Below are 13,460 nucleotides of genomic sequence, written 5' to 3' on the forward strand. Positions count from 1 at the left end.
GGTATGAGGTACAGTTGAAGTCAGAAGTTTGGGGGAAAAAACTCAGTTTTTCCCAAATCCTGACATTTAATCCAAGTAAAAATTCAGTTAGGATCACCACTTTATTTTAAGAATGTGAAATGTCAGAATAATAGTAGAGAGAATGATTTATTTAAGCTTTTATTTCTTGAAACACATTCCTGGTGGGTCAGAAGTGTACATACACTCAATTAGTATTTGGTAGCACTGCCTTTAAATTTGTTTAACTTGGGTCAAACATTTCCACAATAAGTTGGGTGAATTTTGTCCCATTCTTCCTGACAGAGCTGGTGTAACTGAGTCAGGTTTGTAGGGCTCCTTGTTCTGCCCACACATTTTCTATGGGATTGAGGTCAGGGCTTTGTGATGGCTGCTGCAATACCTTGACTTTACTGTTCTTAAGCCATTTTGTCACAACTTTGGAAGTATGCTTTGGGTTATTGTCCATTTGGAAGACCTACTTGCGACCGAGCTTTAACTTCCTGACTGATGTCTTGAGATGTTGCATCAATATATCCACATGATTTTCCTCCCTCATGATGCCATCTATTTTGTGAAGTGCACCAGTCCCTCCTGTAGCAAAGCAGCCCCACAAAATGATGCTGCCACCCGTGTGCTACACTGTTGGGATGCTGTTCTTCGGCTTGCAATCATCCCCCTTTTTCCTCCAAACATAACGATGGTCATTAAGGCCAAAAAGTTATAGTTTTGTTTCATCAGACCAGAGGACATTTCTCCAAAAAGTACGATCTTTGTCCCCAACTGTAGTCTGGCTTTTTAAATGGTGGTTTTGGAGCAGTGGGTTCTTCCTTGCGGAGCGGCCTTTCAGGTTATGTTCATATTGGACTTATTCTACTGTGGCTATAGATACTTTTGTACCTGTTTTCTCCAGCATCTTCACAATGTCCTTTGCGGTTGTTCTGAGATTGATTTGCACTTTGCACGAAAGCACATTAATCTCTAGGAGACAGAACGCATCTACTTCCTGAGCGGTATGACATGACTGCATGGTCCCATGGTGTTTATACTTGCATACTATTGTTTGTACAGATGAACGTGGTACCTTCATGCGTTTGGAAAGTGCTCCCAAGGACGAACCAGACTTGTGGAGGTGTACAATTGTTTTTCTGAGATCTTGGCTGATTTCTTTTGACTTTCCCATGATGTCAAGCAAAGAGGCACTGAGTATGTAGGTAGGCCTTGAAATCCATTCACAGGTACACCTCCAATTGACTCAAATGATGTCAATTAGCCTATCAGAAGCTTCCAAAGCCATGACGGCATTTTCTGGAATTTTCCAAGCTGTTTAAAGGCACGGTCAACTTAGTGTATGTAAACTTCTGACCCACTAGAATTGTGTTACAGTGAATTATAAGTGAAATAATCTGTCTGTAAACAATTGTTGGAAAAATTACTTGTGTCATTTAAATAAATAAAAATTCACCTTTATTCTTTTTTCATGCACAAAGCAGATCCACAAGAAATTTGTGGAGTGGTTGAAAAACAAGTTTTAATGACTCCAACCTAATTGTATGTAAACTTCCGACTTCAACTGTAGTTGCGGTAATTGAGGTAATATTTACACGTGGGTAGGGGTAGAAATTGCCTAGGCAATCAGGATATATAACAAACAGAGTAACTGCAGCATATGTGAAGAGTGTGAAGGTATGTGTGACTGTGGGGTGGAGGCTGCTGATGGGAGAACGGCTCATAATAATGGCTGGAATGGAGTGAAATCAAACCCATGAAAACCATGTTTTGATACCATTCCAGCCATTATTATGAGCTGTTCTCCCCTCAGCAGCCTCCGCTGGAGTGTAGGTAGTGTGCGTGACAATTTTTATTGCCTTCCTCTGACACCGCCTGGTGAAGAGGTCCTAGATGGCATGGAGCTCAGCCACAGTGATGTACTGGGCCATACTCACCACCCGCTGTAGCTTCTTGCATTCAAGATTCTTGCAGACAAGACAAGAGAATGGGCTGAACAGAGGAAATTAAGAAAGGAAATACCCTAGTTTTGAGACATCCACCACTCCCCCTCCCTTTCCCTCGGCCTCTTCTATGCAGTACCAAGAGTGATTCGTCACTGTATTCTTCGCTACCTCCGATGGGTCATGTCATTCCAGGTGGTGACTGTAACATGTGGGCTGGTGATTATTCATTCATTCTCATCACAAGTAGATTCTGTGCTGCATTCTCTGTCATGGACTCATCATACTGTAAAAAGTTCAAAGAGGCTATTCTTTTAAGTACAGTTCACAAACACAGTAAGGCAGTTTGATTATGCTTACGATATAACTAAAACTCAATGTTTTCTGACATTTTCAACATATTTACAATATTCTTAACACAAAATTACATTTGAGACTTTAACATAGTTTTCCCTCTCACAGACCAGTTCCAGATTCCCTGTGTAAAAATGTTTCCTCTACAAGATCTGGAACACTTCAGTCATAGGTTTGAACCAAATCATCATTATCTAGAGTAGACATTGGATATAACAATGGATGTATAACATTACATTTAAAGGCTTAAAAGCCTTCACAAACTCTTTTATAACCCTTTTATACCACCACGTTGTTGATGACATGTTTCTGATTGGCTAGGGCATTCTAGAATGGGCATTAAAACCAGATATCGGGACAGTTGGAAAAGATATCGGGACACCTTGCAATCGTGACGCCAATCTGAAAAAACTGATATTTGGTTTTTTCTCGTCCGAACAATGCAAATGGACTACATTTACTGTGTTGAACACTGCAATTCCAGAGTAACATTTTTAAAAATAATTACTTTCATCTTATGCGGTCAATGAGGCCTGGGCCTATGTTCATAAACCATCTCAGAGTTGGAGTTTTGCCTTTAAGATTAATTGGACTGAGAGGCGGGACCCGGGTTTATATCAGTACTCCTACTCGGTTAAATCAATGACATTGACAACCACGGACATGCCACATGTCACCACACAGACTAACAAGCTGATTAGAACAAGGTATTTTGTTTAAGATGGTATGGTCAATTTTTCAATGACTTATTTCACTGAACCTCTTTCACAAATTATCCACCACCAGATGGAGGTAGACACTGCATTATGGCTGGGATCTATTCAATTCCAACAGTTAATTCATGAAATTGATTGAATTTCTATTCATAAAGGTGGGGGAAAAATTCAATAATAGGCCATTTCCATTTCATGAAGTGATGAATTGACCCCACCACGGGGTCATTTAGAGAAAGATTCATCAGAAGTCACACTACAACATGGCTCCACTACAGTCCCATCGATGAGAATGGGGGTACAGATGGTACATTTCGTTGACATTTTACCCACTCAACCACACAGGCACAATGTAAGAAATTATTCTGTGGTGAAGTGAGTGAATAGCCGAAAGGTTGCTATATCGAATCCCTGAGCTGACAAGGTAAAAATCTGTTGTTCTGCCCCTAAACAAGGCAGTTAACCCACTGTTCGTAGGCCGTCATTGTAAATACGGATTTGTTCTTAACTGACTTGCCTAGTTACATAAAGGTTAAAAAAATGCAAGTTGTGCAGAGCCTGTGGTCTAGCGGTAATGCACCCGGCTTAGACATGTCACCCCTCTCCCCACTGAAGATCGGGGTTCAGACAAAGGGATCTAATTCTGCAGAAGACAGGATTCAAAACCTCATAATGGTGTGTAGAAGCTTTAGAGAGAGGACACAACGCCAAAAGAGAAGGTATTTATTTCTATGCTAAACAAGCCTCGAAAATGCCAAAATTGGATTTTCAACCATTTCTGCCAGTGCTCCCACTCCCTGGCAAGGTGTTGCACAATACTTGATTAAGTGATGTTACAACATCTCATGATGATGTGTTTCAATACTCCAGTAAAGTTCATGTTTCTTCTCCTTCAAGTTGGTGAAAGCTCAGTTGGCACTAGTTTTGGTGTTTCAAAGCACTTCATTTTAAGAGTGTAATCTAATGTTGTCTGCCACAGAAGGCCTTGATGTAATTAACTTGCCTATGGTGTTTCTTTCTTCTTCTTTTTATAAAATTGGTATCTAGACTCAGACAACAACAAGTTAAAGACTTCCTGAATATATCTGCTCCCATGATGTCAATTTCATTTGTCTTACCCCTATTCTGAATGCAATCTGTACATTTTCTGTCCCCTCTGTGGCAAAGACGTTGGGCAGGTACCAATATTAATTTGATCTCTAGAGATCTCAGTGTCCACACAATGTCAATAACAGCTGAGCTCTGTAATTGGTATATTACTGGAAATGTTCAATGTTTACCAGTAAACTACCAGAATATTGGTAACTTTCAAAGATTTTATGTAATTTATCACATCTAGTGGCCCTTTTGGGTACTTGAGATGATCACAGGTGTCTGAAATTAACACTGGCCCGTTGTGTTAAATCATTATATCATCAAATAAGATTAATTTAAAATTGAAAACAGAATGACGAAGCTGTAAAACATTATACTAAATATAATCCATCAACTTAATGAATACTATTGGTGTTTAATAAGAAGGGTTCTGCATGCAATATCCTTTATATATTTTTTTTACACACTTTTATTTATTTTACGATGTCAATATGTCTTTGTTGTAAAGGTTTTGCAGCCAAACTAGTGGTAGTTGTGGAAAAAGTCAATAGTTGGAAGAGTTGAAAAGTGAATTGAAAATAAAGCCATTGTTGATTAGTTTCTTCATTAATTAGGCTATTTTCTCCTGAACCATAAGGCTGGCATCCCCAGCCGCGTCCTATTAGAAACTCATGGACAATATGGACAGAGATATAAACAATGAAGACAATATATTAATGCATATTTGTTTTGTTATTCAAGTATAAATGACCAAAGTTACCATAGATTACCTGTTAATTACCACAATTATAGAACTTTCCGGTAACTTTCCGGTACAGTAGCTTTGCAACATTCGACATGCTTATAACTCTTGTAAACAGATTGTAGATGCTGTAGATTTCTTGGGTGCTGAAATAATGATATCACATTATTAAAAGTACATGCAAGTGCTGTGAGGGATGTTTTCACACTGGTTAAAATAAAGATGAACTTTGACTGTACCAAGATGGTACAGACACTTCCGGCGCCGACAGAGATGGCAGCCTCGCTTCGCGTTCCTAGGAAACTATGCAGTATTTTTGTTTTAAAAAATTTACATGTTATTTCTTACATTGGTACCCCAGGTAATCTTAGGTTTCATTACATACAGTCGAGAGGAACTACTGAATATAAGAGCAACGTCAACTCACCATCATTACGACCAGGAAGATGACTTTCCCGAAGCGGATCCTGTGTTCTGCCCATCACCCAGGACAATGGATCGGATCCCAGCCGGCGAACCTAAAAAATGTTGCCATAAAAGGGGCAAACGAAGTGGTCCTCTGGTCAGGCTCCATGTAGCTATTCTCTCCGCAAGGCAATCAAACAAGCTAAGCGTCAGTGTAGAGACAAAGTAGAGTTGCAATTCAACGGCTCAGACACAAGAGGTATGTGGCAGGGTCTACAGTCATCACGGATTACAAAAAGAAAACCAGCCCCGTCGCGGACCAGGATGTCTGAAAACCAGCCCCGTCGCGGACCAGACAGACTAAATAACTTCTTTGCTCGCTTTGAGGACAATACAGTGCTACTGACATGGCTCGCTACCAAAACCTGCGAACTCTCCTTCACTGCAGCCGGCGTGAGTAAAACATTTAAACATGTTAACCCTCGCAAGACTGCAGACCCAGACGGCATCCCCAGCCGCGTCCTCAGAGCATGCACAGACCAGCTGGCTGGTATGTTTACAGACATATTCAATCAAACCTTATCCCAGTCTGCTGTCCCTACATGCTTCAAGAGGGCCACCATTGTTCCTGTTCCCATGAAAGCTAAGGTAACTGAGCGACTACCGCCCCGTAGCACTTACTTCCGTCATTATGAAGTGCTTTGAGAGACAAGTCAAGGACCATATCACCTCCACCCTACCTGACACCCTCAGACCCACTCCAATTTGCTTACACGCCCACATAGGTCCACAGATGACACAATCGCAAACACACTGCACACTGCCCTAACCCATCTGGACAAGAAGAATACCTATGTGAGAATGCTGTTCATCGACTACAGCTCAGCATTTTAGTACCCTCCAAACTCGTCATCAAGCCCTGGGTCTTGACCCCGCCCTGTGCAACTGGGTACTGGACTTCCTGATGGGCCGCCCCCAAGAGGTGAGGGTAGGTAACAACATCTCCACCCCGCTGATCCTCAACACTGGGACCCCACAGGGGTGCGTTCTGAGCCCTCTCCTGTACTCCCTGTTCACCCATGACTGCGTGGCCATACACGCCTCCAACTCAATCATCAAGTTTGTGGACGACACTACAGTGGTAGGCTTGATTACCAACAATGACGAGATTGTCATGCAGGTGAAAGAGGACCCAAAAGCGACTTGGCGAAAACAGAGTCTTTAATCCAGTAAAGTAAAAACAATCAAAAAAACACAACTTTCACTCGAAATGACGAGGACAAACTGGAGACTCGATCTTGAACAGCAGGTGAACAACAGGTTGCCTCGGGAAGGCACTTGAACCAGACAGACTCAGACACCTGCTCACCACGCAGCATCTGAGGAAAACACGACACGACAGGGCGATACACAAACACAGCACGGTGAATTCTTGACAAGGAACCGACAGGGCAGAAACGAATAACAAGGAGAGAAATAGGGACTCTAATCAGGGAAAAGGATCGGGAACAGGTGTGGGAAGACTAAATGATGATTAGGGGAATAGGAACAGCTGGGAGCAGGAACGGAACGATAGAGAGAAGAGAGAGCGAGAGAGTGAGAGAGGGAGGGGGAGAGAGAGGATAGAAAGAGGGAAAGAACCTAATAAGACCAGCAGAGGGAAACGAATAGAATGGGAAGCACAGGGACAAGACAAGATAATAAATGACAAAACATGACAGTACCCCCCACTCACCGAGCGCCTCCTGGCGCACTCGAGGAGGAATCCTGGCGGCAACGGAGGAAATCATCAATGAGTGAACGGTCCAGCACGTCCCGAGACGGAACCCAACTCCTCTCCTCAGGACCGTAACCCTCCCAATCCACTAAGTATTGGTGACCCCGTCCCCGAGAACGCATGTCCATGATCTTATGTACCTTGTAAATAGGTGCGCTCTCGACAAGGTCGGGAGGGGGGGAGGGAAGACGAACGGGAGTGCGAAGAAAGGGCTTGACACAGGAGACATGGAAGACAGGATGGACGCGACGAAGATGTCGCGGAAGAAGCAGTCGCACAGCGACAGGATTGACGACCTGGGAGACACGGAACGGACCAATCAACCGCGGAGTCAACTTACGAGAAGCTGTCGTAAGAGGAAGGTTGCGAGTGGAAAGCCACACTCTCTGGCCGCAACAATACCTTGGACTCTTAATCCTGCGTTTATTGGCGGCTCTCACAGTCTGTGCCCTGTAACGGCAAAGTGCAGACCTCACCCTCCTCCAGGTGCGCTCACAACGTTGGACAAACGCTTGAGCGGAGGGAACGCTGGACTCGGCAAGCTGGGATGAGAACAGAGGAGGCTGGTAACCCAGACTACTCTGAAACGGAGATAACCCGGTAGCAGACGAAGGAAGCGAATTGTGAGCGTATTCTGCCCAGGGGAGCTGTTCTGCCCAAGACGCAGGGTTTCTGAAAGAAAGGCTGCGTAGTATGCAACCAATCGTCTGATTGGCCCTCTCTGCTTGACCGTTAGACTGGGGATGAAACCCGGAAGAGAGACTGACGGACGCACCAATCAAACGACAGAACTCCCTCCAAAACTGTGACGTGAATTGCGGACCTCTGTCTGAAACGGCGTCTAACGGGAGGCCATGAATTCTGAATACATTCTCGATAATGATTTGTGCCGTCTCCTTAGCGGAAGGAAGTTTAGCGAGGGAATGAAATGTGCCGCCTTAGAGAACCTATCGACAACCGTAAGAATCACAGTCTTCCCCGCAGACAAAGGCAAACCGGTAATGAAGTCTAGGGCGATGTGAGACCATGGTCGAGAAGGAATGGGGAGCGGTCTGAGACGACCGGCAGGAGGAGAGTTACCCGACTTAGTCTGCGCGCAGTCCGAACAAGCAGCCACGAAACGGCGCGTGTCACGCTCCTGAGTCGGCCACCAAAAGCGCTGGCGAATAGACGCAAGAGTGCCTCGAACACCGGGATGACCAGCTAACTTGGCAGAGTGAGCCCACTGAAGAACAGCCAGACGAGTGGAAACAGGAACGAAAAGGAGGTTACTAGGACAAGCGCGCGGCGACGCAGTGTGCGTGAGTGCTTGCTTAACCTGTCTTTCAATTCCCCAGACTGTTAACCCGACAACACGCCCATAAGGAAGAATCCCCTCGGGATCAGTAGAAGCCACAGAAGAACTAAACAGACGGGATAAGGCATCAGGCTTGGTGTTCTTGCTACCCGGACGGTAAGAAATCACAAACTCGAAACGAGCGAAAAACAACGCCCAACGAGCTTGACGGGCATTAAGTCGTTTGGCAGAACGGATGTACTCAAGGTTCTTATGGTCTGTCCAAACGACAAAAGGAACGGTCGCCCCCTCCAACCACTGTCGCCATTCGCCTAGGGCTAAGCGGATGGCGAGCAGTTCACGGTTACCCACATCATAGTTGCGCTCAGATGGCGACAGGCGATGAGAAAAATAAGCGCAAGGATGAACCTTATCGTCAGACTGGAAGCGCTGGGATAGAATGGCTCCCACGCCTACCTCTGAAGCATCAACCTCGACAATGAATTGTCTAGTGACGTCAGGAGTAACGAGGATAGGAGCGGACGTAAAACGTTCTTTTAGAAGATCAAAAGCTCCCTGGGCGGAACCGGACCACTTAAAACACGTCTTGACAGAAGTAAGAGCTGTGAGAGGGGCAGCAACTTGACCGAAATTACGAATGAAACGCCGATAGAAATTAGCGAAACCTAAAAAGCGCTGCAACTCGACACGTGACCTTGGAACGGGCCAATCACTGACAGCTTGGACCTTAGCGGAATCCATCTGAATGCCTTCAGCGGAAATAACGGAACCGAGAAAAGTAACGGAGGAGACATGAAAAGAGCACTTCTCAGCCTTTACGTAGAGACAATTCTCTAAAAGGCGCTGTAGAACACGTCGAACGTGCTGAACATGAATCTCGAGTGACGGAGAAAAAATCAGGATATCGTCAAGATAGACAAAAACAAAGATGTTCAGCATGTCTCTCAGAACATCATTAACTAATGCCTGAAAAACAGCTGGCGCATTGGCGAGACCGAACGGCAGAACCCGGTACTCAAAATGCCCTAACGGAGTGTTAAACGCCGTTTTCCACTCGTCCCCCTCTCTGATGCGCACGAGATGGTAAGCGTTACGAAGGTCCAACTTAGTAAAGCACCTGGCTCCCTGCAGAATCTCGAAGGCTGATGACATAAGGGGAAGCGGATAACGATTCTTAACCGTTATGTCATTCAGCCCTCGATAATCCACGCAGGGGCGCAGAGTACCGTCCTTCTTCTTAACAAAAAAGAACCCCGCCCCGGCCGGAGAGGAAGAAGGCACTATGGTACAGGCGTCAAGAGAAACAGACAAATAATCCTCGAGAGCCTTACGTTCGGGAGCCGACAGAGAGTATAGTCTACCCCGAGGAGGAGTGGTCCCCGGAAGGAGATCAATACTACAATCATACGACCGGTGAGGAGGAAGGGAGTTGGCTCGGGACCGACTGAAGACCGTGCGCAGATCATGATATTCCTCCGGCACTCCTGTCAAATCGCCAGGTTCCTCCTGAGAAGTAGGGACAGAAGAAACGGGAGGGATGGCAGACATTAAACACTTCACATGACAAGAAACGTTCCAGGATAGGATAGAATTACTAGACCAATTAATAGAAGGATTATGACATACTAGCCAGGGATGACCCAAAACAACAGGTGTAAACGGTGAACGGAAAATCAAAAAAGAAATAGTCTCACTGTGGTTACCAGATACTGTGAGGGTTAAAGGTAGTGTCTCAAATCTGATACTGGGAAGATGACTACCATCTAAGGCGAACATGGGCGTAGGCTTCTCTAACTCTCTGAAAGGAATGTCATGTTTCCGAACCCATGCTTCGTCCATGAAACAACCCTCAGCCCCAGAGTCTATCAAGGCACTACATGTAGCACCCGAACCGGTCCAGCGTAGATGGACCGACAAAGTAGTACAGGATTTTGATGGAGAGACTTGAGTAGTTGCGCTCACCTGTAGCCCTCCGCTTACAGATGAGCTCTGGCTTTTACTGGACATGAATTAACAAAATGTCCAGCAACTCCGCAATAGAGGCACAGGCGGTTGGTGATCCTCCGTTCCCTCTCCTTAGTCGAGATGCGAATCCCTCCCAGCTGCATGGGCTCAGTCTCTGAGCCAGAGGAGGGAGATGGTTGCGATGCGGAGCAGGGAAACACCGTTGATGCGAGCTCTCTTCCACGAGCCCGGTGACGAAGATCTACCCGTCGTTCTATGCGGATGGCGAGAGCAATCAAAGAGTCCACATCTGAAGGAACCTCCCGGGAGAGAATCTCATCCTTAACCACTGCGTGGAGTCCCTCCAGAAAACGAGCGAGCAGCGCCGGCTCGTTCCACTCACTAGAGGCAGCAAGAGTGCGAAACTCAATAGAATAATCCGTTATGGACCGTTCACCTTGGCATAAGGAAGCCAGGGCCCTAGAAGCCTCCCTACCAAAAACTGAACGGTCAAAAACCCGAATCATCTCCTCTTTAAAGTTCTGGAACTTGTTAGAGCAATCAGCCCTTGCCTCCCAGATAGCTGTGCCCCATTCTCGAGCCCGGCCAGTAAGGAGTGAAATGACGTAAGCAACCCGAGCTCTCTCTCTAGAGTATGTGTTGGGTTGGAGAGAGAACACAATCTCACACTGCGTGAGAAAGGAGCGGCACTCAGTGGGCTGCCCGGAGTAGCAAGGTGGGTTATTAACCCTAGGTTCTGGAGGCTCGGCAGGCCAGGAAGTAACAGGTGGCACGAGACGTAGACTCTGGAACTGTCCAGAGAGGTCGGAAACCTGAGCGGCCAGGTTCTCCACGGCATGGCGAGCAGCAGACAATTCCTGCTCGTGTCTGCCGAGCATGGCTCCTTGGATCTCGACGGCAGTGTAACGAGCGTCTGAAGTCGCTGGGTCCATTCCTTGGTCGGTTCCTTCTGTCATGCAGGTGAAAGAGGACCCAAAAGCGACTTGGCGAAAACAGAGTCTTTAATCCAGTAAAGTAAAAACAATCAAAAAAACACAACTTTCACTCGAAATGACGAGGACAAACTGGAGACTCGATCTTGAACAGCAGGTGAACAACAGGTTGCCTCGGGAAGGCACTTGAACCAGACAGACTCAGACACCTGCTCACCACGCAGCATCTGAGGAAAACACGACACGACAGGGCGATACACAAACACAGCACGGTGAATTCTTGACAAGGAACCGACAGGGCAGAAACGAATAACAAGGAGAGAAATAGGGACTCTAATCAGGGAAAAGGATCGGGAACAGGTGTGGGAAGACTAAATGATGATTAGGGGAATAGGAACAGCTGGGAGCAGGAACGGAACGATAGAGAGAAGAGAGAGCGAGAGAGTGAGAGAGGGAGGGGGAGAGAGAGGGATAGAAAGAGGGAAAGAACCTAATAAGACCAGCAGAGGGAAACGAATAGAATGGGAAGCACAGGGACAAGACAAGATAATAAATGACAAAACATGACAGAGATGGCCTACAGGGAGGAGGTGAGGGCCCTCAGAGTGTGGTGTCAGGAAAATAACCTCATACTCAACATCAACAAAACAAAGGAGATAATCGTGGACTTCAGGAAACAGCAGAGGGAGCACCCCCCTATCCACATCGACGGGACAGTAGTGGAGAGGGTAGTACGTTTTAAGTTCCTCGGCGTACACATCACGGACAAACTGAATTGGTCCACACACACAGACATCATTGTGAAGAAGGTGCAGCAGCACCTCTTTAACCTCAGGAGGCTGAAGAAATTTTGTTTGTCATCAAAAGCACTCACAAACTTGATTTCCATTGATAATTTTTGTGTGATTTTGTTGTCAGCACATTCAACTATGTAAAGAAAAAAGTATTTAATAAGAATATTTCATTCATTCAGATCTAGGATGTGTTATTTTAGTGTTCCCTTTATTTCTTTGAGCAGTGTATATACTGTACTCGATACCATCTACTGCATCTTGCCTATGCCGTTCTGTACCATCAGTCATTCCTATATCTTTATGTAAATATTCTTTATCCCTTTACAGTTGTGTGTATAAGGTAATAGTTGTGGAATTGTTAGGTTAGATTACTTGTTGGTTATTATTGCATTGTCGGAACTAGAAGCACAAGCAGATCGCTAAACTCGCATTAACATCTGCGAACCTTGTGTATGTGACAAATAACATTTGATTTGATTTGTGCTAAATGTGACCCATTTCAGGGAACTAGGCGTATGTCGCGGGTCACAGGAGAGCCGTTTCAACATATATGTTTATTTTGTTAATCAAAATGTCTTCTCGAACATGTGAACTTTTATGTGCCTTCATAAGTATTGACTGAAGAGGTGCCAATAATTGTGGCACACATATATTTGAGAAAATTATTTGTTTTATGATAAGAATACATTTTATCTTTCAATTATTTTGACTTTAATTAAAGGTTATATTTTTGTGAATATTTTGAAAGAAAGAACAAGAGGATAAACAATAAATACTTTTTTTCACAGACAGTTTTGCTCATATTTACCAAGGGTGCCAATATTAATGGAGGGCACTGTACCTGCAGATTCATGCAGGGTAGTAATGTCATGATTTGTGATTATGGTTAATTGTTTACCTAGCTAGCTACATGTCTTAATAAAATACTCCACCATGTAAGTAACCATTTCGTGTGCGTTCATAAATTCAGTCTGGCCATCTACTCCGATTTCATAGCACTCTTTTGTGAGTGTGCCAGAGTGCGCAGAATAACTGAAGAATTTAAGAAGGCTCAATACCCGTTGAAAATGGCCGGTGTCAGTAAACTCATCGACCGCTGTGTGCTATGAACGCGCCTAACCAGATCTGCTTGGGCGATTGATGTTCAGTGAGCTGTTCTCTCTCACTTAGATGTCTGGAAGTAGCTAGCAAGTTAGCTGACTGCTGTTGTTTGTACATTCGGATCAACTCTTAAAGAGATGGGTGGGGCTAAAACTTAAGAGGGTGTGAACGATGCAGATTGGGTGTAGACAAAGAGGGCTCTCCAATAGTAGTACCAAAACAATGAAAGGTCATTTTGTCAAAAGTAAGTTTACATGTTTAACTTTCAAAACAAAATTACTTTCCCATTGTTCCTCAACTGTAGTGTATGATATACCATTTTCTAGCTCTGAGTCT

The sequence above is a fragment of the Oncorhynchus gorbuscha genome, linkage group LG01, assembly GCF_021184085.1.
Source record: "Oncorhynchus gorbuscha isolate QuinsamMale2020 ecotype Even-year linkage group LG01, OgorEven_v1.0, whole genome shotgun sequence".
Lineage (NCBI taxonomy): Eukaryota > Metazoa > Chordata > Actinopteri > Salmoniformes > Salmonidae > Oncorhynchus > Oncorhynchus gorbuscha.